Genomic DNA, 26,725 nt, shown 5'->3' on the forward strand with positions numbered 1-26,725 from the left:
TAATCTAATTACGTATTACGCTTTTCTGAGCTTACGACAGATAAGTGTAATCCCAGTCGTAGGTATTATTAATGACTAATCGAGCAATTTGTTCCGCAAGGCGAAGCAACGAGGAACGTGCGTCTCGTCGCGTCGCGTCGATCGCATTAACTTACCGTTTTTCTCGCTTTACTCCCCCCTCCCATGCTACCTGCACCTTTCATTTCGCTTACGTCAATTCCGAATTCAGCGTGGGCGTGCCGCCTGTATTGTATATGTATCGTTGCGAACGCGCGGTACAAACGATACACATGCAAATGCGCGAAAGACAGACTACAGAGAGGTACGTTGTGCAAGCGCGTACGTATCAAATTAAGAAAGAGAAAGTCAACTCATTGCCTGTAGAAGATGGGAGAATATATATGATGAGAAAATTAGTATACGCTAAATATAGCGAAGCAATCTTTAATTGAAAGAAAAACACTTTGCCGAAAACACTTAAAAACGTAATTTATTCAAGAAACGTTAATAATAATTATTTTTACATGTTTCTTATTTTTCTGATAATTGCACTTTCTAATTAATAACAGAATTGTTCACTATTACTTTCAAATGTTTAATCATCAATATTTATTTTTATCATATATTACTATACATATAATTCTACTTATTATATTGCGTTTTATACCTATATTTTACTTTCTTTTCCTCATTTTTTCTAAGAGAAAAAGTTACTTTCTGCCTCAGGATGTCGTAACTATAAAGTCTTTTCCATTTTACAAGCAGCGGTACGATTTCCCTTTCATCTTTAATACTCTTGGTCTGCGCAAGTATACTTGATATGGCACTGTCATTGATGTACAAAATACATCCGAAGCTCTCTTTGTTCTGACTATGCCACACTTTTCTGCCCTAGTTTTCTCAAAATGCTTTCATCACCGGTAACAATGTAGACTAGTAAATCACTATTAAGTAGAGAGAAGTGCCATTTTCGGGCGGGCTGGATCTTGCATGGTTAGCCTAATAATAATTTGTTGTGTGAATTTTGTATACCTTTTCCAAAACTCACAATCAGCAAACTGAGCGCCGATTATTTGTCGAACTTGAAACGTATAGTTCTCCATCGGAATAATATAAATCCACATATTTTACAATTCTCCGATGATTGACTTAACTTTTGATACTAATAACCTTTTTAAATTACTGTAAAGAATTTATTGCGAAAAATATCACCCTAGCCAGGGTTTGAACTCTCCCTTCAATCCGTGAAGGGCGTCTTTACCAATTTGACACCAATCACACCATTGTAATATTAATACCTATCTAATAATTTTCTCAGTAATTTCTGAATTTGAGTGTCTTCGGTAAACAGATTGCAAAGTTAGAAGTTCTTAAATTCATAGACTATTATATTCAGAATTGTTTGATCAAAGATCTTTAGGTAGATATGGACGCACCTTTACGCTCGCGGACACTCATAAATTCTCACGTTGGAAATGTATACGACAACAGCGTTCACTTTTATTATTTCAAAATCACGTTATGCACACCTATAAAATCGTTATCGGGCGAACAGGCACGCGATTCCATAATTACAGGCCCCCCCATCGCGTTTTACAGTTCTCCGGTAACGTACCTGCATGCATATTCCAGAAGACTCACGCGAACTGAATCCAACATACACAGTACAAAGGTGTACTGTTAATAATCGCAAAGGATCTTACAGCTTATTGTTAGCGATGCAATTGAAGCTGTTGAGTTTGAGTTCATGTCATAATGTTCTTTTTATTAATACAATTAATAGAAAGATTGATGAGCGATTGTCATGTATCATATTTTTTTGTCTTATTATTATAAACCATTGTGTTTGCATTTAAAGGGTCACGTATATATACTTCTTACAAACATTTATCAAAAGTCCCGATAAGACATGTAGTTGAGTAAGTAACTAGGATTCCCCTTTTCTTCCGCGAAATGTGATCAATTTTTTCCCGTCAGATTTTCTACTTCATTCTACGATGGTCTCCTTCTGTTCCAAAATTCTCTTATTCCGTCGACTCGTCCCGACGGTTAAATTCACACATTTGTCAACGAAACTTGTCTGGCGAATATACTTCAAGTATCCGGATTTGTTTCCCGGGGGAAATTGGCCCTTCAAACATAACTCTTCGAACGTGTGTGACATCTGTTTTCATACAGATATTTCCAAAAAAAATCCCATTTCGATTCTATATATATTTATTAATGTCGAAACAGGTGATAAGGATTCTCAAAAACGTCGTAATATCTTATCTTGAAAGCAACATTTATTGATCTTATTCATCTTTCACAAAAATCGTGCGAGGGTTAGCTGTCTTCTCACGTAGCGGTAGATATATATTCGATTACGAGAAGTGATTCCCTTATGGCGGCTTTCCTCCGAAATTTAATGAATGACATTATCGTCCCCTTCACGTCGTCGATCCGCTTCGTCTTTTTATCGCGCTCTACCCTGCCGGTCAGAAATAAACGAGCGCGTTTCTCCAAGACAGGGACGGGAAGATACTGAGATCACACCGCAGTCAGAAATAACGTTTCCTCGGGGCGGAATTGTCTCCGCTATATATCAGTCTCGTTGTCGGACAATAAAACAGCGGCGCGGCATGATATTCGTGCGCACCGTTTTCCCAAGACGCATCAGACGCATTCGAGAGACGTTCGATTTTCACGACAAGGCGAAATATCCGGTCGAACCTCCGGCCATCGTCAAACGATATTCTACCACTGGTGTATTTTTAGTAGCGTCATAGCAACTTCGAGCGTAGCTCTTTCGCTCTTCCTCTCCCAGTTTTTCTCCCGCTGCAGATTTGCGACGGTCGCGCGATCGACACGTCCGCGTCGGCAGCTTCCTCGCGGCTCATTGAGTCTAGGAAATGCCTCCGCGGTATCTGCGAATAAAAACCGACGAAGTGGCAAGCGGTACAAAAGAGCCGTTCGCTCTCCTCTCTTCTTTCTCTTTCTCTCTCGATGAGGTAGCTGCATATTTCCATGTTTTGCAATCGTCATTGGACACAGAATATTTCACAGATATCACGTTTTTCTTTATTTATACAGATATTTATTATAGATATTTATTTTGAACAACTTAAAATTTTTCCCGCGAGTGGAGTGTACAGACAATGATAAATATAGCAATAAGCGAGTGACAGTGAAAGAGATTTTAGAATAATGAGATTACTTTTATTATAAATACTTAATTCCAGTAGATTTAACAGAATTTCAATTTAAACTTTGTAAAACGCTTAAAATAGATGACTAAGGTGGAAATATTGTGGAGAGACAAGATGCAATTACAAAAGACAGAACAAATACTGTCGATGTATATTCAAAATGTTTCGTGTGTATGTGACAGTTTCCAGACGGAACAATTCTATAGGTATCCAAAAGATTTCGCGTTAGAGCGAGGGAAAACACAATCGTGAGATAAAGAACGTTGGGGAAGTTTCGGAGTGTCTGCGTGTTCTATCGACGATCGAAGTGAGCTTCAATTAAAAATTCAAGCACGTTTTTGACGAGCTCTGATGCTTAAAATCAAGGGTCACGTATTCGGAATCGGGAAAAGGGCGAAGCCAATTATCAGGGATCTGTCGCGGCAAGTAAAAAAAGGATTCGCCGCCGCTATTAAAACTTGACTTTCTTTTCTACAGAAACCGATAATCTTTTATCTTCTTTATGCCTGGTTTAGCCAACGTCGGATATTATTACTCAGATAGCTGGTTCGTTTCTCTCCGTTTTCCATTACCGACGACGACTGGACTCTCCCTCGAGCAATTATTATTTATCTTAGGAAAACGCTGTTATCTTTTTAACAATCCTAGACAAATAAATCACTTGATAATTTGTTTGAACTTTTAGATTTTACTAATAAAATAAGATTGACTAACGCTCGACTTTATTCTCTCCGCTTCGGGATAAAAAATTATGGCATGTTATATATTGCATATATGGTATATTATATAACTAAAAAATATCTATAATATACTTTTTTTTTTAAACTGATGTCTATTCCTTGAAACAGTACGCCATCCAGTTTTTCTTGCAAAATATTTCCTTAAAATTCATTTAAAGAAGAGTTTAATTTTGCGCCGATTACACGTAATTAACCACGCCAGTAAATTATAGTTGCTCGTGATGTCGAATTTCTCATACGCATCAGATTTTGTTATTTCCAATATACGCGGGATAGCCGAATACGCGAGCAGGACATTCGCTCGTATTTTATTTATCCGAGGTAATTTTACATTTATCATTAATATCGTCGCGCGCCGGGAATAATAGCTCACCTTTCATTCGTGCCGTTTGTTTCCCCCGAAGATTTGCGTAATCGGGCTGCGAACGGTATCTCTCGAGTTCTATCTCCCACGGTCGGTTGGAACTAGGAAGTGTCGTTCCACTTCCGCGCTGCATCGATAAAACCAATTCTCGGGACGATATATACATACACACCGATACACACACACACGCATATACGTATACGATACATATAAATTGTTCAATCGTTTTCGCGAAAACGGGGCCTCGTTCAGCGGGTATATAACGAATCTCCGCCACAGAGAGAGAGGTCAGAGTTCGAACTGTCTCCCCTCCCCTCCCGCCCCTCCTCTCTCTCTCTCTCTCTCTCGGTTATCCGGTCCGTCGATTTTGCATGCGAAACACCGCCTCGCGTGACAGAGCCCGACTGGACTGCGCACTGGCAGATATAGGATGACGATGAAGATAGTTTATTCGCCTCGCATGTCGACGAATAGTTGCAAGGCGCGCGAGAGTTGCGGGCGTGCGGCCCGCCGTTTTCCACGACTTTGCTACTCAAATAATAATACGCTCGAGGTAACATTAATCAGAATTATCGGAGATATGCCTGCCTCTCGACGACTTGGGAGAACGTGTTCGTGTAACAGAAGCGCTCCCATTCCGTGGCCGTCTGGTGTCCTTTTGAAAGGACTCAGCAGAAGAAAGTTGAACAACAAAGCAACTGTTGTTTTATTAAATAATATCAACACAGAATGGATAAATAATTTTATACACAAATTAAAAAGTAGCGTTGTTAGTTTATTTCGTAGAAGTAACAAAAAGGGATATTGTGAACAAATAAATATTGCGACTTGGTAAATTTGATTTAAGTCTGTCAATATGCCGTTATAATATCCTCGGAGTCATTCAGCGCGCAGTTCGCAATTTATCTTGTTATTTCTGATGCTGCCTTATTTCCCTCGTCGTCTATCAGCCGCGAATTCATCAGATTGGCGGCCGCCACGACTCTAATCGTGGTCACGGTCGAGTTGGTAACCGACTTACAGATGAACAGTTATGTTCCTGCCCGGAGCGGAGGGTAGTACACGGAAATGTTCCTTTCAGCCGTTTCAGGAAGTAAGGATAAAGAATAGGGTGTGCGGTGGCGCGGACTCGTAGAGGAAAGCAGAAACACGAGCGGGATCAGGATGGACGGTCGTAGATTAAACCGGTGCCGGTAACGATAAGGGCCGAGAAGGGTCGATCCTCTCCTCCCCCCTTCGCTCGTAACCATCAGGCTGGATCAGGGACCGGCGACCGTATAGCTCTTCCGCGTCCCTTCCGCCATTTCAATGTCCTCCCCGGTCCTCCCGCAAAATTCCTATGCACGCACGGGTAGCGCAGGTAGCGCTTGCTCCAACGCAACTGTCGAAAAGCAATGACAGATTACGCTGTCGGCCTTTGCGGCAGCGGAGAGCACTTCGGTGCCGAACGTATCTTTGGAAACTGGTCGCCGCTTCTTAGAATCCATTTCCGCGAGACGCGAATCTAAATGCTGCCACACGTCCGGGGGGGGGGGGGGGCGTAGTAACATTATAAATGAATTGGTGTAGGAGACAGAGTAACCTGATTCGATCGTTCGCATAAACTCGGCGCATAATACCCCCATTGTGTTGCCGAAGTTTGTGGATTCGAGGATTCTCGTTGAGTCCGTTTCGTTCGATTCATTTACGATCTTGTCGCTCGGTTAACTGGAATGTCTGTTACCCGCCTGTGAAAGCCGGAAAATCTGGGATTTTCTAAGGAATTTTTTTCCTATATCTCAAATAATTAAGGAATTGTATCGACATTCAGCGAATTTTTGTCGAAATCGGCTCTTTAAAGATTTTATTTTTATTTTGCAATTTTATTGAGATGCTACATTCTTAGTTCCAAAGTGCGACACAAACTTTATTTTTAATAATTTCTCTTTTATATTTTAGATATTTTCTTCTTTATGTTTATGGTAGATTTTATTTTTCTTATTGCACTTTTTGAAATTAAAAGAATGACATTTTTTAAATGTAAAATGTCTAAATATTTTATGAAAAACCTCCACTTCTTTTTATTTATTCTTTTTCTTTATTTTACTAGATTTTATATTTGAAACAAATTCTAATTTTTAAAATAATTGTATAAATAAGAGAAAGAATAATTAAAAAACCTAGGTAATTATTAAGTTTATTTTGAATTCGTACCCCCCCTGAAATGTTCTAATTTTGCCTAGAAATTTGGACCAAAGTGTCTAGAAGATCAGAGAATCTTCAAAGAATTTTTTCCAACGTTTAAATGCAGCTCTTTTATAAGAACCTTCTTCTTACAGCGAGAGGAAAAGAAAGGCGAGGAATAAGTAGAGTCGCGATTAAATATTGATCGCGCCTTTTCGAACAATGCTATCGATCACTATTATATTGACGAATATAGGGCGAAGAACTCCTCTCTTTTTTTCACGTCTCTTTGTCGAGACGTTTCGCGCGAGCGATCATTGATGAGTATTAATTCGCGCCGAATGCGACAAAGTTTGCGGGTTGCGACTTGACATCGATCGCCAGCGGGTGAGAAGATCTGTCGGTGAAAGAGTTTGCGACGCGAGTGATCGGGAGAGTAGTTCTTTCATTGGCAAAGGGAAGACTGGGACAAAGGACGCGGCACAGCACACGATGAAGTAGAGAGACCATATCGAGAGAGAGCGCAGCGAACAAAGCGCGCGGCCGAGCTCTAACCGAGTGGATGGAGATTAAATTGGGTGACAAGGCGAATCGCGCGTGCGGAACGTATTCTCTGTCGGTCACATGAGCACGACATAATGCACTGTCCCGGCGAGTGAGTAGCCGGCTAGGTGTTATTCCACGATACGCGCGTATCGTAACGAAAACAACGCTCACAGTAGCAGCGATCCTTTTGATAATACCGGCGACAACAATGCAACACCGTAGTTTGCGCGTCCACAATACAGTTAAATCTTTCAGTCGTCACCTTAACCCTCGACGTTATTCGGATAACAATCTTTGCGGGTAGAGTAGATCCTTATCTTCTTCTTTGGAATGGAATTTATTTAAATAAGATCCCCGAATTTCTACAGTGACACGTCACGTTGGCCTTCGCGTTGCTTCGTGATAAAAAAACAAGAAAATATCGAATATCGAGAGAATTGTCTAGAGAAGAAGTGGAAAAAGAGAAACGCAGAAGGTATGGAAGATGAAAGAAGAAGTCGAGATAAAAAATGGAGTTATCTCAGTAGAGACGGTCTCGGGGAAAATCCGATATTGGCCGTGATGAAAGCGATTGCGCGCGGAGCTCGAAAAGAGGAAGAATAAAGAAAGGGCAGGATATACGTAACGAGCGCGGAGCAGAAATGGAGCACGTTCTATTCGGGGCCCAGGAGATTAAACTGGGTGACAGCGAGGGCCGGACGCGCGATGTTGTTACGACAAAATCCAGGTTGAAACCGGCGCCGCCGCCGCGGATCTCGGTAGAACGCTCGGAATTCGCAATTGGGGGATGGTGGCTGGATATATGTATATACACTGTGTAGCGTTGAAGGTTACCAAGGGTGGACCTCGAGTGGAAGCGAGGGGATGCGAGATGCCGCGCGGGGTTTCTGCGAGAAGTCGCCATAGTGACGCCCTAGAATCAAGACTCCCCTTCTTTCTCGTCTTTGTCACTCCTCCTCTCGCCGTCTTTCCGTCTTGTTTCGTGATCCCCAGCCTTCCTCCTTGCGATCCCGACGATATTGTTTAGACGACGATACGGACAAATCGTTTACCGGATCGACAACGTTGCGCTTCACGAACGGAGAGGGAGACCTTTTGACCTTGCCGGCGCGGACGGTGCGCTTCGATGCGCTTTGATCTCGCGCGTTAATGGACGCGATTTAGGGGAAACTTCATTAGCCAGCCGGTCGACACGTTCTTTGTCAAACGCGCATTTCCAGGCACTAGAAACTTTAGCGTTTTCCGATGGTATCGAAGTTACGGGATTAAAGATACCTATCGCGCGATTTAATAGAACCGAATAGAGTGAAGTGAAAATTTTAATAGTTATTATAATTGATCGATATGGAGGAAACGTCTCTTATATATATTTAAAAAGTAAAATTATATTAAATTTATAATCAAACAAAGATGTAATAAAATATAATAAATTAATAAATATTAATATTTCTTTATGTAGGTATAATTTGTTATATTTTTGATTGACTTTGAACAATTTTTGTATATCCTAAATGTTTTTACACTCATTTATTGGCGCACAATGTCCAACGAGTGTCCAGCTCATTTAATTAGACACATTCACATAAATCGTCCAGCTCTCCCAAGTCTCCCATAAGACGGTGGCATAATTGCGCGCGGATAGAAACCATTAAAGCTTCATTTTTCACGTAGCCGCCTTAGCCGAGCGTGTATAGTGGACATCGCTTATCGGTGTGAACGCAATAACGAGACCGTAAGAGACTTGACGCCACACTAGAACAGTTTAGTTTACAAGATAACGTTTCACGTTTATCGCTCTCGTCGTCTCGCCTAACGGACTAACGCACGTCGTTGGTTTCTCCTGCAATTTAAAGCGATGACCCTCCCCAAATTCCATCTGTCAGCTCTTCGTATGCGCAGTCTCGAATTCGCGCGCGCAAATGCACGAACGCATCGTTGCACTTTAATTGTCCATGCATTGTGTACAGCTTTGCCTCGTACAGCATCATTTAACGTTAATGAGGATATAAATTGGTAATTAAATGACGGCTACTCACTCGTTTGGCATATGACGTTAATCGCAATAGATCGCCACAAAAGTGCCAATTAGCCCAATTAGCGAGTCATCGAGATTATGCTGAAGTATCCGCGCAATGTCCCGAAATAATGTGTCTATACTGTCTGTCAGTATCATGCAGAAATTTTGATCGATATCTTACTGAAAAAGTCAACGACGAGTGTGTGTGGTGTGCAGCTCTTATTTTCTGATAAATAATTAAAAACTTACATTTTTTGTTAAATTTCAGAACACAATTTTCTTGCTCATCTTTTTAATATTGTAATACGGTACGATCTGATTATTATTATTAATATAATATTTTTTTATATCATTAAAGATGCTGGTCAAGGCTTCCTTTTATACCTTATCATGACCGATAATAACAGTAACTATGATCGATAAAATTTAACCAAGCGATTAATGTGACCGAGATTCTTTCGATTGACTCTGATGAGGCGCGAGTGCTCCGATTTATTCTTGATGCGTTTGTGATATAAATTTTACTTCAGATCTTACATCGATATATACATATTTTATTATATTTGTATGTCTTCTGGACATACACAATAATGATAATAAAAGAAAAACTTACACAAATAAATATCTAATATATACTCAAATAAATATAATTTAACCAAAGAATCGATGAATTTTTAAAATCTCATAAAAAAAGAAAAGCTATAGGCTTCAGTTTCGCGACGGTAAAAATAAAATAAAGTCTCATTTCTAGTTTAACGGCGCAGCTGAAAAGGAAACGATGTTGCAGCCCGACATTCCCAACAAACGTAATAGGAAAACGGAGTATTTATTTTGGATTGCAGATAGGGGAGAAAAACATCAAAAGAGGAAATGCGGAAACTACTAAAGAATCGCGCGTACCTGGTGTATCTGGAAATAATGCTCGTACATATCGATGTTACGACTAGATTGACTAGAACAATAATGACGTCGCGCAGATTACGGAACTGTCTACGGCAGCTGCCAGGCCGAGTTTATGAGTTCGTAGAAGCGAAAACTTGGCGATAATAATTATTCCGTTGCAGCACTGTCAGAACTCTCTTTCGTATTAATTAAGCATAAAAGTAACTACGTAAACGGCAATTCGTGTAGGGCTTCTGGGGGCCGAAGTAAATCGAAGTTTACGAATATCTATTTGTTTATTCCGCCCGCGTTGCATATTCACGCGGAAAAGCATTTTCCGATGCCGAGGAAGGACGACGCGACCGCGGAAAACTACGGATAACTTACGGTTTACTAGAAGTCGTTAACCCGCTTCCGGGTCGCGTCGCGCGTCGCGAAAATGCTACTCCGCGCGCGCACATTGCATAGCAGTCATAGCACCGCCGGCATTGCAAATAGATAGCTTTAAAAAAATCCGGGGATTTTAACCCGCGGGGATTTTTATCTTATTTCGCCATCCCTCTCGAGATTTGCGCCGCGCACGCGATAGCTCGAGAAGAGTCTGGCTGGTTTTCCTAGACGCGCAAAGCTGTTTTGCCCTGTTTTCAGGACGCAATGTTCGTAAAATAGAGATGAAGGTCCCGAAAATATTCTGGCAACATTGTTTTGTTTGCTCGCGTCACTCGATCATGAAAATCAATCCATTTCTCGGATCGTAGCATGATTCTAATAATTAATAACACGTGTCAGATAATTTTAATTAGGTAATATATTCAACTGCACACATCGAGTACGGCTCAAGTGATAATCATAATGACTTAATCAACTTAATGTATGGTATAATTGTGTAATTGATATGCTTAGTCGCACAGCGAGAGAAAGGGGAGGAAAAGAGAGAGACAGACATTTATTTTTCGTTATTTTTACGTAACAACGAGACTTTCTTTATCGTCTAAAATCGAAATTACGTGTGGATCGTTACGAGCGAAATTCGCTGGTATGGTCCAAAATACGGAATTATGGGGCTCCATGGAATACAAGCGGGATCGAAGGAGGGTCGCGAGAGAATTTATTTCCCATTGGGAATCTGCTTAAGACTATCATTACCGAAGTGTTAAGCTGGATCTAGAAAAGCTCCTCGTGTCGCAGCTGCCGTCGCCGATACTATTTAATTGCATAATATGTTATTTGAAGGGCTTGTGGTTAATAAATCTACCTCAGATTGTCCAGTTGATTGTGCTGTAATGATCAAACAAATATAATCGCGTCGGATAGCAAAAGGGGAATATAAACAGATTATTTATATCAACTTAAATTTTTTTACATATATGCCTGATTTCAACGACAGCTTTTATTCTTTACTTGAAATGGATTACTTTATTTCATATAATTATAATTCGGTTATTAAATTTTAATTCAAGAAAATGGAATCTAGAAATCTGCAGTGGGACAAATATTAATAAAGTGGTTAATTGCCACTTTGAAGCATGGTTAATTAAGAGCTATCCTCTTATTCCGTATTTTATAGATGAAATCGTCGGATTAAATGCGATACTGGAAGTTCGTGTTGGTAGGCAAAAGCTGAACTGGCAATCGATAGCCTTCGTATTTTATTAAACCAGCCAGCGCTTTATGTTGTCTTACGTCTTGCTCATGAAACTTTGATGATGGCTTAAAAAGAAGGAAGATGGCTCTTCTATAATAAAGATTAACTTCGCGTTCGGTAAGATCTTCTTAGAAAAACGCAGCAGTTTGCTTAACCTTGTTTATATAACGTTATGTATAGCGGAAATCTAAACACAAATATATTTTTGTCTGCATCCTTTTGCACCATTTTTTAAGGGATTTCTTTGGGGGTGTTTGAAATCTTGTAAAATTTACGGAGTTTACGCTAAATTTTCGAGCGTGCACCGCCAAGACGCAATGTATAACGTTCTATTTACACGCAACTGTTCCGCAATAAAGTAATTTTAATAGACGTTAATGTCCTCTAATATTTCACGAAGGTTTCCAGCATTGTAGATAGTGAGTTAGAAAGACGTTGAACTGCAAAAGCCACCAGTTGGACCGAGGGTAATATATTTTTTCGAGAAAGCCGAAGATCAACGGCACTTTCCAGTTGCCTGCGACTAATTCGATAAACGGATCGGCCAAGTCGCGATCATTAGTTTCTCGAAGAGAAAGAGAGCGCGCGCGTCTCTTTCCGAGCACCGGAAGCAGCCTTCTGGTCACGTTCGAGGCAGGCTTCGGGATATTCCACGTTCCCAATCGAATCAAGGAATCGCCGGTGGTAATTTACGGCTTCGACGGTTATACTCCTTCTCTTTTTCTTTCGTTTTTTTTTCTTCGTTTTACACCGGCGCGGCGCGACGGACCAATCTGCAGCCGACGATAGTCGGTCGCTTCTGCGTTGCTTCATTTCTCGATGAGACTGTCTCAATATTCTAACGGTTGTTGGAGCATTCGTTCGTTAATAACGGCGATCTCCGGATTCGCCCGTCGAAATGTCTTCATTCCCCCCCTCCCTCGCAGACTTTCAATTTTCTCGGCCATTCGCTTCCCTTGACTCCTTATGCGCCCCGGCGACTCTCCGACACGAGCTGAGGCGAGGCGAGGCGAGGCGAGACGACGCGGCGACGACTCGCGGAATAGCCATCGCGGTTCAACGAACTCGCTGATGAGAGAGGACCTCCAACCCTTTGTTTCATCGACGGGCTTTTTGTACGGGCGCACGATAAAACTCGGAATTATCAAACGCGGGTCCGACTTCGCGCGCGCGGTTGAGATCGCTGATATAATAAGGATCATCGAGTTACGTCGCTCTCTCACGGATCAAAGGGAAATTTTTATTTCCAGAATATCAGACCGCTCTCTGTACGCGTACGTTATATCAAAGGTACTAATTATCCCTTTAAGAAAACACAGATAGTCGGTTTTATTATTGAATTGGATGGGAAATCCCATACGGTGGTAGTCGCGTGACTACGTTACTGTCGTTATAATCTCTGTGGTTATCAAGTGGTACGTTTGACACATATGTATAATTTCTGGTTATAATATTAATAATATATATTCTAGATAATTTTTATAAATCTCTGAAAAGGGAAAATTTTGCGATGTGGATATATAATTTATCTGGAAAAGCGGTATTGTGTTGTATAGAATCAAATCAGTCAGAGATTCAAGGAGGTTTGAGGTGTTAACGATCACAAAATTTACGCTATTGGCGGTTATATATTATTTCTTATTCTGCTAGAGCAGACTTAATATCGGGTTTCTTATCAACTTGGCGCTTTCCTTGCTCTTTTCTTTCTTTCGCCGGTTACTCATCTGTTTTATTATCCGAGAAATTGAAGAACATAATGAAATACGTAGCGGCCCTCTCACACACACATACACACGTGCGCGCATGTAACGTAAAATATAAGATGAAATCTATCCTCTCGCTTATCCGTCGAAATGGCGCTGGGGTGCGCTTGATACTTACGTCGAGTGTCAGTGCGCACCCTGTCGATAACAGCGGTATAATCGTAATAAATATAGAGGGTGATATCGATATTTTGTCGATTTTTGTTCGTCCTCGTACGAAATCTTTTTCTGGAAGTCGTCTCGAGTTGTCTTGCACTTATTATATATCTTCGCAATGTTTTACGTGTGTTTTATCGGATACAAACGCGACAGATTATATGGATAGATGATGCTTGAAACGCAGTGAGCGTGTATTTTATGGAGTGCTTGCTGGTATTTAGATAAAATTATCTAGATGATCATTTAGATAAATAAATGGAATCATCTTTATCTTATCTAGATGAAAAAAATAAAAAGTATATTCATCTTCATCTTAGATGAAAAATCATGTCGTCTTATCTAAAAATTATTTAAGATAGTAGGATTTCCATTCTTTCTGCTATTTCTTTACCATTGTTTTTTATCTAGATTAATTAAAAACAAAACCATTTTTATCTCATCTAAGACGAATTTACGGATTTTTATTTTATCTTTATCTCGGATTTTTTAAAAATCATCTACAGCAAACACTGATTATATCCTAAAGTGCCGTTTAAGTGGTGAGTTTTTCTCAAGGTATAAAATCAAGTGTTTCGATAAATGTCGAATTTTTGAAAATAAAATAAAATCTTCCCAGGATGCGAGTCTCACAATTGGCGCGCTGAAGATTATTGCAACAATTAATCCGTCCATATTTTTCGCAGACGTCATTTATGTCCACGAGTAGAAAGAATTAAGTAAGCGGGCTAAATGAGAGCCAGATGCAGTAGTAGAGAGTTAATGCGCGAACGTTCTTTTAATTATTAGAATAATAATATTTATATGTATTACACATATTTTATTTTTCCCCAACGTACGTCATTTATGTGCTTAAACGATTACACGTATTTACACACGGCAGATTGTAATTATTTAAATCTTTTGCGCCATTATACTGCGTATTATTTGTTAGAAAAGAACGTTGCAGAAATGTTATTTCGCTCTTCAATTAAGCGGGCCCGGCGAAGGAAATTTCGTAGAAAAGCTAAATCAATTTTCTCAATTAATCTCGCACGCGCGGTCACGTATTTATAATACGCGCCGCATCCCCCGTGCGTATACAATTACGGGACGACTTGCGGGGAACGATTTAATATTGCATCCGAAATTGGCGAAGAGGGCAGGAAACAGGGAAGGGACCTTTCGTTTTGCGGCGGTTATTAAATTCTCGAAACCGCTTCTGGTTTATTTACGGCGGACGGGGCCGCAGGTAAATTTGAAATTCGCGGTTATTCGGTGTTACCTTATTCTCGCCGAAAAGTAATCAATTACTTGCCGGAAACTTTAAATCTTTCACACACGAATCTTCACTGCTTGATCACAGGATAATTTCTCGAGTAAATAAACATTACTCGGCCTTTTGCAAGGACGCCATATGCGAGAGGAGAGAGATTGCTTATTTAATATTTAATTATCGAGCATTGTCGAGAAATCTGCTTAGCCGCTCATAAATTAAAACCGAATTCAGAAGAGCTGGCAAATGAATGCATTCCCCCGTTACGCGTAATTAGTACCTCGATTTTATCAATCGATACACATACATGCGCGATTTGTATGAATAAATTACCATGAAATTAACGAATCGCAATGATTTTCGCATGAATCGTACACAATACATTCAGAGCTGATTATCCCTCCCAGCTTTATCATGCTCGCCTTTGACAGGTGATTCGGCACAATGAATTATTTCGGTTTTTTTGCTATGTCCTCATTGAGCTTTTTATATTCCGATATAAACTTTTATGAATCGCATAATTTATGCGAAATATGACTTTTTCGATTGAATTGAATTTTAAAGGAAAATTCTGTGTGAAAATCTTATTGAAATGAATATAAAAAGTATTATTTGCTTCACATTTTAAAAAGAAAAAAGATATTTCTTTTATATTACAGAAGAAAAGTTTTCATATGACTAACCCGTTCAATTTATCTACAGCGATTTTATTAATCCGTAATAATAGCGCCTTGCTATGAAATAATGTTCAACTAATCTAAGATCCACTTACAAGTACGCAAGATACTTCGATACAGTATAACCGTGTTTTCTTTCGAAATAAAATTGCTGGCAAACAGAGCGAATTGCTGGTCGCTGGTATAAGTACAACGCCGCGGCTGCCAGCTGGTAGTTTTTTAACTATTAAAAGGATTAAAGCGCGCAAACGAAACGGTGCTCGTCCGTGCGGGGGTCCTTCGAAAAGAGAGAAATATCGTTATTGCCTTTTTCGCACATTCTCCGGTCTCCCGTCAGTCACGCAGCGGTCACTGGGTCACCGTTCGCCCTAGCTACCGCCGTCCGGGCGTTATCCTGGTCACCTATAGGGGCGGCGGCGGCGATCGTCCTCAATCCTTCCCTCCCTCTCCTTGTCTGTCCACCGTGCTGCTACTATATGTTTGTATTTGCATTTGCATGTCCGACCGCGATCATTTGCATTTCCGCCGACGCGCCTGAACGTTCATAATGGAAACACATTGTGTCTCCCCGTTGTCCTTTTTCGCGTCTCTAGTGGCCACGCAACGTTGGTCCGCTTTTTCGCGCGGCGCGCATATAATACCGATCGCGTGTGTGCATACGCGATTGCGAGCGCGAGCGCGTTAACGAGCGTATCTCGCGTGTTTGCACGCTCGCGACTTTGCGCGCCGTAAATTAAGCACGCCGCGCGTTTCCGCGATCCCCGGCGGCCGGCGAGCGATCGGGCTCTTTGATGAATTTTACAGATAATCGGTGCTTCATGTAATTAAAAATCGTCAGTACATATACGGGATACTCTGTATTTAACTGGATAGTTTCATGGACTCTTTGATGAATTCGCGACCAATCTTTTCCGAATAGAAAATTAAAATGGTAATTGTATCGTGCAGATTTAATAAGTTAATTATATAACTTTGGAAAAACGATTTTTTTCTTGCTTTTGTAGAAAAACTGATGCAAGTTCAGTTTATTACTCCAAAGTCCAAGATATTTGAGAATCAATTGTTAAAAGATTGTAGCGTGCAAATATAATATTGAAGAGAACGCACTTTTGGAATACAATATTACGTATATTTTACAACTAAATTATCTTTTTCCTCTCTCTTAAAAAATGTAGCGGCTGATTAATTGACGTTTAATATTTCACTCTTAGATTACGCGCATTACGGCAACTTAATTAACCGGGCCGACACGATGAAGGCAACTCTGCTCGAACTAAACGAAAAGCAAACGAGTCGGTATACCTTGCGAGCAAATGGTTGCGCGCATCGTGCGCGATTACATGGTAGCGTAACGTACGCATTCGACCGAGCGGTACATTACATATGCTCACGCGACTTGATGTGACGCGGTGCGGCGCGACGCGACGTCGCACCGTGTACGGGCATCTTGCTGCATCTTGCTGCACATACACCGATGTATATATATTTCATGCGGAACACACCACGTAACGGGCATTGCTCGCAAACTCTCGTACATCTCACCGCACAGACGCATATAGGTTGCGACACGCTAATAATCCGACGCAAAGTCTTCTGGAAAAAAGTACCATCCATTAATTAATGAGTTTTTATATTTGTAAACTCTTTATAGGTATCTAAGTATGAAATAAATGATAATAATGATATAAATGTGAGTTTTTACATTTATCTATAAACAACTAAATTAAACAAAATAAATACGATGTTGTGTTGATATTGTTCTTGACATTTCAGAAAGTTTAAATTACAGAACTTGAAATTTCCAAAACTCAATTTAGAGAATTTAGGAATTTCATATTCGCCAGACAATCCGTTCAACATGTACGATAGCCGCGCAACCAGGTAATATCAGCCTTATATGTGTAAGCTAAACTAGACGGAGGTATAGCAGGCAACACGGAGCAATGGTTGCCATTAACGTGTTCCAGTACACCAGTGTGTCTCGGTGCCGTACTTTCCGCTCATTCATGCCCCCGTTCATTACTCCCACGGGAGACGGAGCGTTCCCTTAATTTCGCGTCTGCGTGTAGAAGCTAGCGCGAGGTGCCTCTCCTCCCACATCCCTCTTTCCCGTCCAGTTTCCCCATCGGTTTCTCTTTGCTATTCTGCTAGCACACCGACGTATACCTACCTTATCCTACCAGCAACCGATGTATCTCCGCCACCCTTTATCCCCCGCCGTCATGTTTACCCTATCTTTGCGGCTCTCTTCCATCGTTATCCACCTCTTCTTCGGGCCGCGCATCGTTTCGTTCCTTTGCCGCCATCCTCTCGCGTACAAACTTCCCCTTCCTTTTTTTTGTTTCACCGAATGCTCTATCTCTTTCTCTTCCAGCTTCTGATTCATATCGCGGATCTTCCCTTCTCCGTCTCTTCGTTATTGTTGTCGACAATTCTCAGTTTCGTGTCATCTTTAACCTTTTACGCTTCATTTCCTCGAAAGGTCGTGCTGATCCGCCCGCCTAATAATATGATTTCTGCTTTTTTCGTTCCCTCCAATCGGCACGCACGCCTTTTGTCGTTTTATGTTCCTCGCCTCGGCATTTTATGTATATAGGAGTCTCTTTTTGAACTTGCGATAAACCGCGCGATGATCTCGATGTTTAAATATGCATAAGAGCCTCTATTTGAATTTGCGATGAACTATACGATAATCTTACATGTTTTGAATATTGCCTATTCATCCACCAATTTCTGGTTTCAGACAATAAGTATTGCTAAAAAATTGTATACAAATTTAAGTGTAGGTTGAATACGTATTGTATATGTACTGATTGATCGTGAAAAAAAGATAACTAAAAGGAATCCAGTTTGGAACACAATGTAACAAATGTAGGAAGCAAGCACGCTGCTATCAAAGTCCCAAAATCAGTGGTGCCATCAGGGATATAAGTATGCATACAATCACTGCCGTTAATAGTTGCTGTGCTAGGTAGGCGAAATAGTCAGTCGTTTGTGTCGCCACGTTCCGTGTAGTACTTCGCGTACTTCGCGAAGCGTCATGCCTGTCGAACGTGATCGTGCATTACTCGGACTTTTAATGGACCTGGAGCGTGCAGTATCCGTTCGCGGAGCAGGTTGGACCTTTCGTCAATTCGTGGAGCAACTTGAATGGGAGTTGTCCGTACTCCGTCAGTGGCGGCGACGGTGGGAAGAGGGCCGGGATGTCCGAAGTTACATTTGGAGTTATGGACAGCTTAGACGCACGCAAGCGTGTCAAAACCTGCCCGAGGACCTCCGAAGGGAAACTGCAGCAAATCGAACATCTGCAGGATCTGTAGGGATATGCATCGAACCCGCTACCCGCGCCTCAGGATTGATCACACGCGATCATTTCTTCGAAGCAAGATCGCGATCACGGACTTCCCTGGTACGATTCTCGCCGTTCTCTCGTCACCATGCACGCCCGCGGCAATATCGAGAACGGAGGTGGAACGCTGATTGGCGGGTGGCATGGCGAACTGTGACCTCGGGAACGAGTGACAATCGTGTACGCGTCCGAGAGAGACTTTACAGTCAGCAGCTGTTTCTCTTGTGCGTACGCTCACGGCGTACGGGACTCGTGACGTGTATCATTATCTACAATTCTCGCTCGCATTTCCTGTCTGTAGAGGGTGATGTCTGGGTTTCGTACGTACATTTTATCATCCAGCTAGTCTTAATCCAGTTTCTGCACGAGATGGAAGGTGTGTTCTTTCAACGAGATGACGCTCGTCTTCCGGAGGCTCTTTATCAACTTCCCTGGTCATCATCCTCGCCGCGTCGCCCCCCGATCGAGATGTATGGTGGTGTGCGAAATTGCATTGGATTGCGTATCTTCTGCGTTCTGTCATCGGCGACAATCCTCGGGCAGTCGCGAAGTTTTCCAGATGAATCGCACTGACAATTCGCAAGACTCTTACTATATACCTTGATCGCGTGTATTTTCATTGTATAATGCATGTCAGAATGCAGATTTATTTTATGGTGACAAAATTATTATTATTATTGACTCTAATATTTTAACTAATGTGCTATTCTATGTATAATAAACTTTGAGTTTGAGATCATTGATCATTAATCGTTAATCGGATTATTTTTCCAATCTTACAAGTTTCATAGAGTTCTATATGATGTTCTTTTTTCCATTGATGTATATAGGTATTGTAATTAGTCATATTTCTCGACTAAAACTAAAAAAACTGATAATGATAAACATTCTACTTCGAGAGAACTTAATTGATCGCTAAAAGATCGCATGGAGAGTTCTAAATTAATTTTCTTTTCATATTTTAAGTTCAATTTCAAGTTCGAACTAATGCATATCTATATTTCTCTTTCCTTTGATTTCTTATTTTTGTACCTATTTTCTGTGACTCGATAATATTATACTTGTTTCTTATTCTTGCTACATTTAGTTTATCTTTTTTGCTTTAAACTTATACTATGGGAGCTCTTCGTGATTTTTCGTCTTGTTTTCCCTCCTTTTCCAACTTATCGATCTATCACCATTCTCCGTCTCTCTTCTCTGTACTTCTCGTAAGACGAGTTTCCCCCTTTATCCGCAGAAGTTAGGCGCCAGTACTTACGGGCCGTTAAGCTGCAGACAGCATAAATAAATACGCGAATTCGGTTAGCCGGAAATTACGGCGAACGCCGGAGAAAGGAAGGAGACGCGGAAAAATTCCGGAAAAGGGTGAGCGCTGGGCAAACGAATTCTCGAGGGAGCGTGTGGTTTGTGCAGAAAAAAAGTCACGCGACTCTTGTGCGTTTGAAACGACACCAAAAGTAATTAATATAATAGCTATAAAACAACGTATCTAAAACGTTAAAAATAAATGTTTTAGTATCAGCAGATTTATCTGTTTTCGGTGCCAGAGAAAAAGACAAAGTTGATCCTTGTTGGTGAAAATTTTAAGACAACAAATTATATGTTTTGATTGTAGCGTAGACAAATTTTAAATATAGTATAAGTGTCATGGGAAAAAGAAACACGTACTTAATCACGTTAAAGTCTCCTATCACGAGGTTAATACGAGTTCCGTCCGTAATGCATCATGACTTCGCGCGATGTAAATGCATCTGCAGCGGAATGCAGTCGCGATTCTCATATTGCGCGGGACAGCCGCGATATTAGACGACGGACGGTGTAAATAAAATGACGATCTGCGAGATCGATGGCACTAGACGGGCGGGCCAGTTCTCCAATGAATGCGTTCGATTGAATTTCAGTTCTCACTTACGCAATATATAGATTGATACGCGCGGTACTCGACCGGGCGTTCATCTGCAATTTCACCGAAACAGAAGCCGAATGAGCGAGCTAGAGAGCGTTGCCAATGCGCATCGGTCAGATTCTATAAACACTCTGTTCTCTCGACACTCCTCTCGTGATTTCCCTCGGCGAGGTAGTTCGAACGTGTTGCACAAGCGCGAATCGGTCTTCGGGGTACGATGCAGGAGCAGATCGGAATGATTCTTAAAAGCTTAATCGCTGATAAATCAAAGATAAATGAAAGACCAAGACTTTATCTTCACGAAATATTGTAATTTTTCTTTTGATTTGATTTGATCAAAAGAAAGTAATAAATAAAATATTATTTGTATTGTGTTTTATGAAAATGTCGTAATTTAATATAAAATAATAACAAATTACTCTCTTTGGCCATTAAGCAATATTCATCCAGTGTTATTCTATATATGAATTAAAAATGTGTGGTATATAATAATTGTATCTCCCTAAATTTGATGATCGAATGAATATTAATAAGAACGTCGGCTTTCCCGATCCAATTTCACGTTTTATCTCAGTGTGTGAAGTATAAGAGGGACGTGGGATTTTTTCGTGAAATATGCAACGCACACGCAGAACAGAAGCAATTTTTCGCGTGCGTGAATGGTGGTAAGAGCGCTCTTGCAGCTTCATCAGAACTTCCGTACATGTCTCGAGTTCGCGACTCTCTTTTCGCCGTTCTTCCAACCCTTTCTGCGATTCGGTCAGTTCTTCCCTGGCATATAAACGTGACTAACGACCAAGAAAAGGCCATGGCGTTGTCGAGGACACGCGAGAGCGGGATTTTGATATCGCCGCGACAGAAAAGCATCGTCCATTATATGTGCATGAATGTTACAAATGATAAGATGTATCCTCGAGCTCTATTGTATTTTTAACAATATGTTATGAATAAATTTATTGAGAACACAAAGTGGTAACCGAGAAGAGGTAATCCAACATCAAGTATAGCTTCGAATAGTCGAATAGTCTCGAATAAGAAAATAAATTTTTTGCTGAAAAACATGTAATTTTAAAAGTGGAGAAATAATAAAAATTGACAACTTATTTACGTTCTTTTTAAAGAACCTTGCTCATTTTTATTAAGTGATTTTGGGCCTTGAACGCACACATTACTTGACTTTTATATACATTTGTGTAGAGGAAGTTGAAATATAATAATAACATAGTCTCAAGTCTGAAAAAACGTGGGAAAAGATACTTTGGTGAGAAGTAATTTTTGGACATTATTATATGTAATATTAGCTAATTGGCACTAAAAATTTTGCACTATTTAATTTAAATATATTATAATATCACTAATTTTATATAAAATAATATATTTTATAATATCGTCCAGGGCACTTTCCCGTAGTGACGACGATAACAGACAAAACTTAAAGTCTTTTTTTATAAAATTATTAATAATTTTTCTTTTTTACTAATATTACTAATAATTTTTCTTTTTTCAAATCGAATCTTAAAAAATTTACTAGAAATTATTAGTCACGTTCAGAAGAAAGTGCAAAAGTCTATTACGTACGAGTTATGCAGTTATCGTTAATTTTTTGCATTTGTTCGGAGGAAGTTTTTTACTGGCGATTTTTTTTTTATTTTGCAACGAGTATCGCGGCGACACTTGCGCACGTTCATGGCGCAGCTGTATAAACGAATGTGCGATATCATCGTAATAAAGAAATGAAGAAATGAGGGTGGATGTTAAGGGCTGACGCGGGTGGTGCGGCGAGAAGGTGGAGTCTAAGAATAAGTCTTGACACCGTCGTAGAAAGTGCAAGGTTAGATCATAGTCGGCGACAGACAGACGGATCCATCATGGATGGATGGATGGATAGCGTGCTGGTTGGATGGATGGGTACACGGTCGGAGGCTGGTCTCATAAAATATGCAGGCTGCAATCACGTCTCTTGAATGGAAAAGAGCGCGGACGAGGCTGAAAAAAGTAAAAAGGGCGAAGGGGGCGACGGTGCATAGCTGGTTCGGGGGCGGGATGATGGCGTCGTCGGAAGCGGAGGACGAAAAGGGGACGAGAGGACGCGCCTCTATATACGAAGTGCAAGACCCGCAATACTGCTGAAGCTGCGAGTCCATAGTCGGATTCGCTGTGCTTGCGTTAGCAAAAAATGTTCATAACTAGCCAATCCCACTGTGTCGCATTGTGTCGACGGCTGCATTCCGTGAATTTGTGTGTGTGTGTGTGTGTGCGCGCGCGCGCGTTGGATAAGTACACCCTCGGCTTGTATATACGCGATACGTATTTTGGTCAAAGTCTCTTGACATCCGCGGGCACTTTACTGGTTTAAAAGTTGCGATATACCGATGGATTCTGATAAAAAGGGAAAACATGCAGGAAAGTTTCGTTCTAGTCATCGGACGTTAAAAAGTGGAGAAAAATAGTCGGGGCTATTGCTCCTCTATCGACCACATGATAAATGGATAATTTTATCGGAGGACATACAGAGAGAGCGTTGACCGTGATTTTATGCCATAATTTTGAAATCTGATTCTCGAAATAATTCTAAAATCATTATATGACTATAGTTTGAAAGTTGAAAAAAAACCGCTATTATAAAAATTGTCCAACAATTTCATATTAACGTACGAATAATGTTTGTATTCGAAATGTACTGCGTATACATTACTTATGAAAGGACTGCATTATCCAGGAAGCGTAGCGCAAAATTTCAACTATTGGTGAGAGTTCAAAGGGTCAATCAACTCGATAATCCCCATGCTTTGAATTTGAAAGAAACCATTTAAATTGTAAATATCTGACCCAGATTCCCGCCGAGCGTGTGAGATGCTTTATAGAATCCCTACGGTCCCTTCAATCACCCGGATTAAAATTCATTGATTGGCTTTATTCGCAAAATATCACCGCCGTAATAAAGGATCCAAAATCTTCAACCATCGCCCAAAGATCAGCATAATCAAATTTTATTATTGTATTATTTTTTCACGTTGTTTATTCGGGTTATTTTAAAATTCATGTATAGTTACATCATTGCATTACATCTGTGCATCTCTGATTTTTTTTCCAAATGGTGACGACCATATTGCCAAGATTTTTTTTATGAAATATGAAAAAGCGCGTTAATTACGCGTGCAATTGTAAAATCGCCGAAGCTAAAATTGCATATTACATGCTTTGCGTTCCATCACGCTTCTTGAATTTTGCATCGCGCGCCCATGTACACATCAGTACAATTTTCACTACAAGCCCCAAAAACTATTTGCGTGACGTGTTTAGCGTCGGGAAGCAGCATCCCTTAAAAGGCAGGGATGGTTCTGGAGGATCCGGGAAGTATGGTCGAAAGGGATTCAACCGGGGAAAAGCGTATAGGCTGGGCTGGAGTGGCACCCACTTCTCGCTGAGATATGCATGAGCTGGCTGAAGTTACGCTACAACTACGCTGCTTACATAATATAAACTCCCGCGAGGGGTCATCCTCGGCTGAGGCACCCAGACAAACCCAGTCGTAGGTGCCGTCAGATGGGGCGGCTCGACGATCACGAAGATGGGAATAAGCCCATTTGATTCTTCATGCGCGATATTTTGTCGAGGATTCTCGTGATGCGGCGATTGTCGCGTTGTTGCGTTTAACATTTAATCAGATCGGATATTCGATAGTTAATAAGAATATTAAAACATAAATACGTCAGTCTAAGGATCTTGAATTGCTCAGATTAGAATCTTAACACCAGTGATATTCCTTTCTTTCCTCTATCTCTATCACTTTTATTTTTGGCACGTTAGAATCATTTTCAACGAATTTTTATTTTTATTTTAATATATTTTATATATTTTAATATAGTTTATATTTATAAATATTTTATAAATATTTTTATTTTTATTAAGCCATGGAAAATTAAGAAAAAACTAAAGATTAGTGAAAAATGGAGGAAAGAAATCATTCTTCCTGCTTTTGCCTCTATTTCACATTCAATTTTCTCTTTGTCGCGTTATCAACGTTCAGCATATCCCTTGTCCGCGTTTCGCGGGTCCAGAACGTGCCGCACAAAATTGCCGAAACACATCGATGCAGATTAAAGGACATTTATGACGGTAATAAAGTGCACGCCTTGTACATGTCCGCGAACTAAACTGCCGACAGTCCCGCGCAGTTACGACCGGCCGTCGGCGACGGCGCGGCGGCGGCGCGGCGGCGGTAACGATGAGTTCTCGAGGGGTAAGTTGCCCCGAATGATGGGCAACTTTTGCCCTTTCTCCGACGGTATACACCGAGGATTTCCGACGGTTCGTTAAGTTCATATGTACACACCGTAAACACGCCACCGCCCAACTTATATGCTCCACCGGAGTGCTTCCTTCCTCCATCGCGGCGATGCGGCGGCGCGGCGTCACGCTCTTATCCGTCTTCCTATCGTGCAACTCTCGCGGCAAATATTTATCATCACGCTGCGAGGCGCGTGTCCCGTGACGTGAGACGCGAGAGATTCCCCGGTCAATATCGAATATTAATACCTCAATTACGATATATGATGTGCGACGCAACGCGATTATTGTATCGCGACGAGATCGGCTCTAATAATGCCGTTATATCTCGCGTTAATGGACCGTTAATGCATCTTTGAGCCTGTGCTTTCGATCATATAAATTTATAATGCGTAGAATAATAATATTGGCCGCTGGAACTGTGTAGACAATCGAGGAACATAATTGGTGCGGAAAATTGAACCTTTACGAAATTATTTATCTTATATATATATATATATATATATATATATATATATATATATATATAAAATTACATATTTTATATTAAAATAACAGGGAACAGGCGTGTTTGATCGATATATAAAAATAATATAATTTTTATTGTGTGAAGTCAGAGAGAGAAAATAGCGAGAACCTTAATTTGCTTAATTTTTTTTTTAATATTCTTGAGATTTTCTATACCGTACATGTATTTAACGGGGAGAGATACCGAGAATTACATAACGTGATATATACGATTTGTAATCTCGTAACTGTAAATTACAATTATTACCGCTACCGCTGGGCACAAATTATGGAGATACCATTACGTATTTGCGTTTATTACTCGTCCCGCTACGCTCGTGCACGGTTGTCCGGCATTGCAGCATACCATTAATGAAAGCGATTCATGCTTTTAAGGCCGCGCTCGATAAACCGTCAGTTTGTTATCGCCAAAGTCTCAAAATATTGTATTGTTATTGCATATAAGAGTTTCCTAAACGGTTTTTTATAAAATTATAAATACACATAATATATTTATGAAATTAAATTAATATGTACGTACATTATATTCCCCTGCACAAACGGAGAAAAATTGATTATCGCAGATATATTTTACGAGATGACAAATTACGTACACAGTAAAAAATTTTGTGTTAAATTTAATACATTTCACATTCCCAATTTATCCATAATATTATATTAATTATATTATAATCCATTTATAATATAACTTTATGTTAATTTAACGGAAGCTAAATGTGTAAATAAATAATACAAGTAATAGGTGAAAAATTAACATAAAATTGTAACACATGGACGCTATCTGGAAGCAAAGTTTATGTTAAATTAACATATTTATAATGTTAAATTTAATTAAAATAAAATGTTACTTTTACATTAAATGTTATTTTTTTCTTTTCTTTTACAGAAAACAGAAGACATCGATATCTCTATAATATAAAACATAAGAAATATGTCGATTTAACAAATAAAAACTCTTATAGGAAAGTAACATAACTTTGTTCATTTTAACATATAAAATATATGTCAAAGAATTCGTGCACTTATATACATATAAATTGTATTATTCTAACTCTTAGAAACGATGAATATTAACTTAACGTATAGAAAGGTCAAAATAATACAATAACAATATATTACATTGACACAAGTGTATGTTAAAAATTTAACACAAAAATTTCTACACGGGTATTAGATTTCAATACAAATACAAAATGTTTTTTTTACCGTGTAGCAAATCTGCGACGGCATATCCTAAAACGAAATTAAGATTTAGT

The 26,725-nt window shown here is 40.0% G+C and overlaps 1 protein-coding gene across 2 annotated transcripts in view; it reads left to right on the plus strand.

The window, feature by feature from the left end:
* LOC139777807 (uncharacterized) overlaps positions 1-26,725 on the plus strand; it is a 166,339-nt gene that overhangs the window by 21,803 nt on the left and 117,811 nt on the right. The gene's annotated exons all lie outside the window — the stretch shown is intronic.

This window comes from Temnothorax nylanderi, unplaced genomic scaffold, assembly GCF_030848795.1.
Source record: "Temnothorax nylanderi isolate EJ_2023f unplaced genomic scaffold, tnyl_v1.0 TNYL_tig0164_pilon, whole genome shotgun sequence".
NCBI classification, from domain to species: domain Eukaryota; kingdom Metazoa; phylum Arthropoda; class Insecta; order Hymenoptera; family Formicidae; genus Temnothorax; species Temnothorax nylanderi.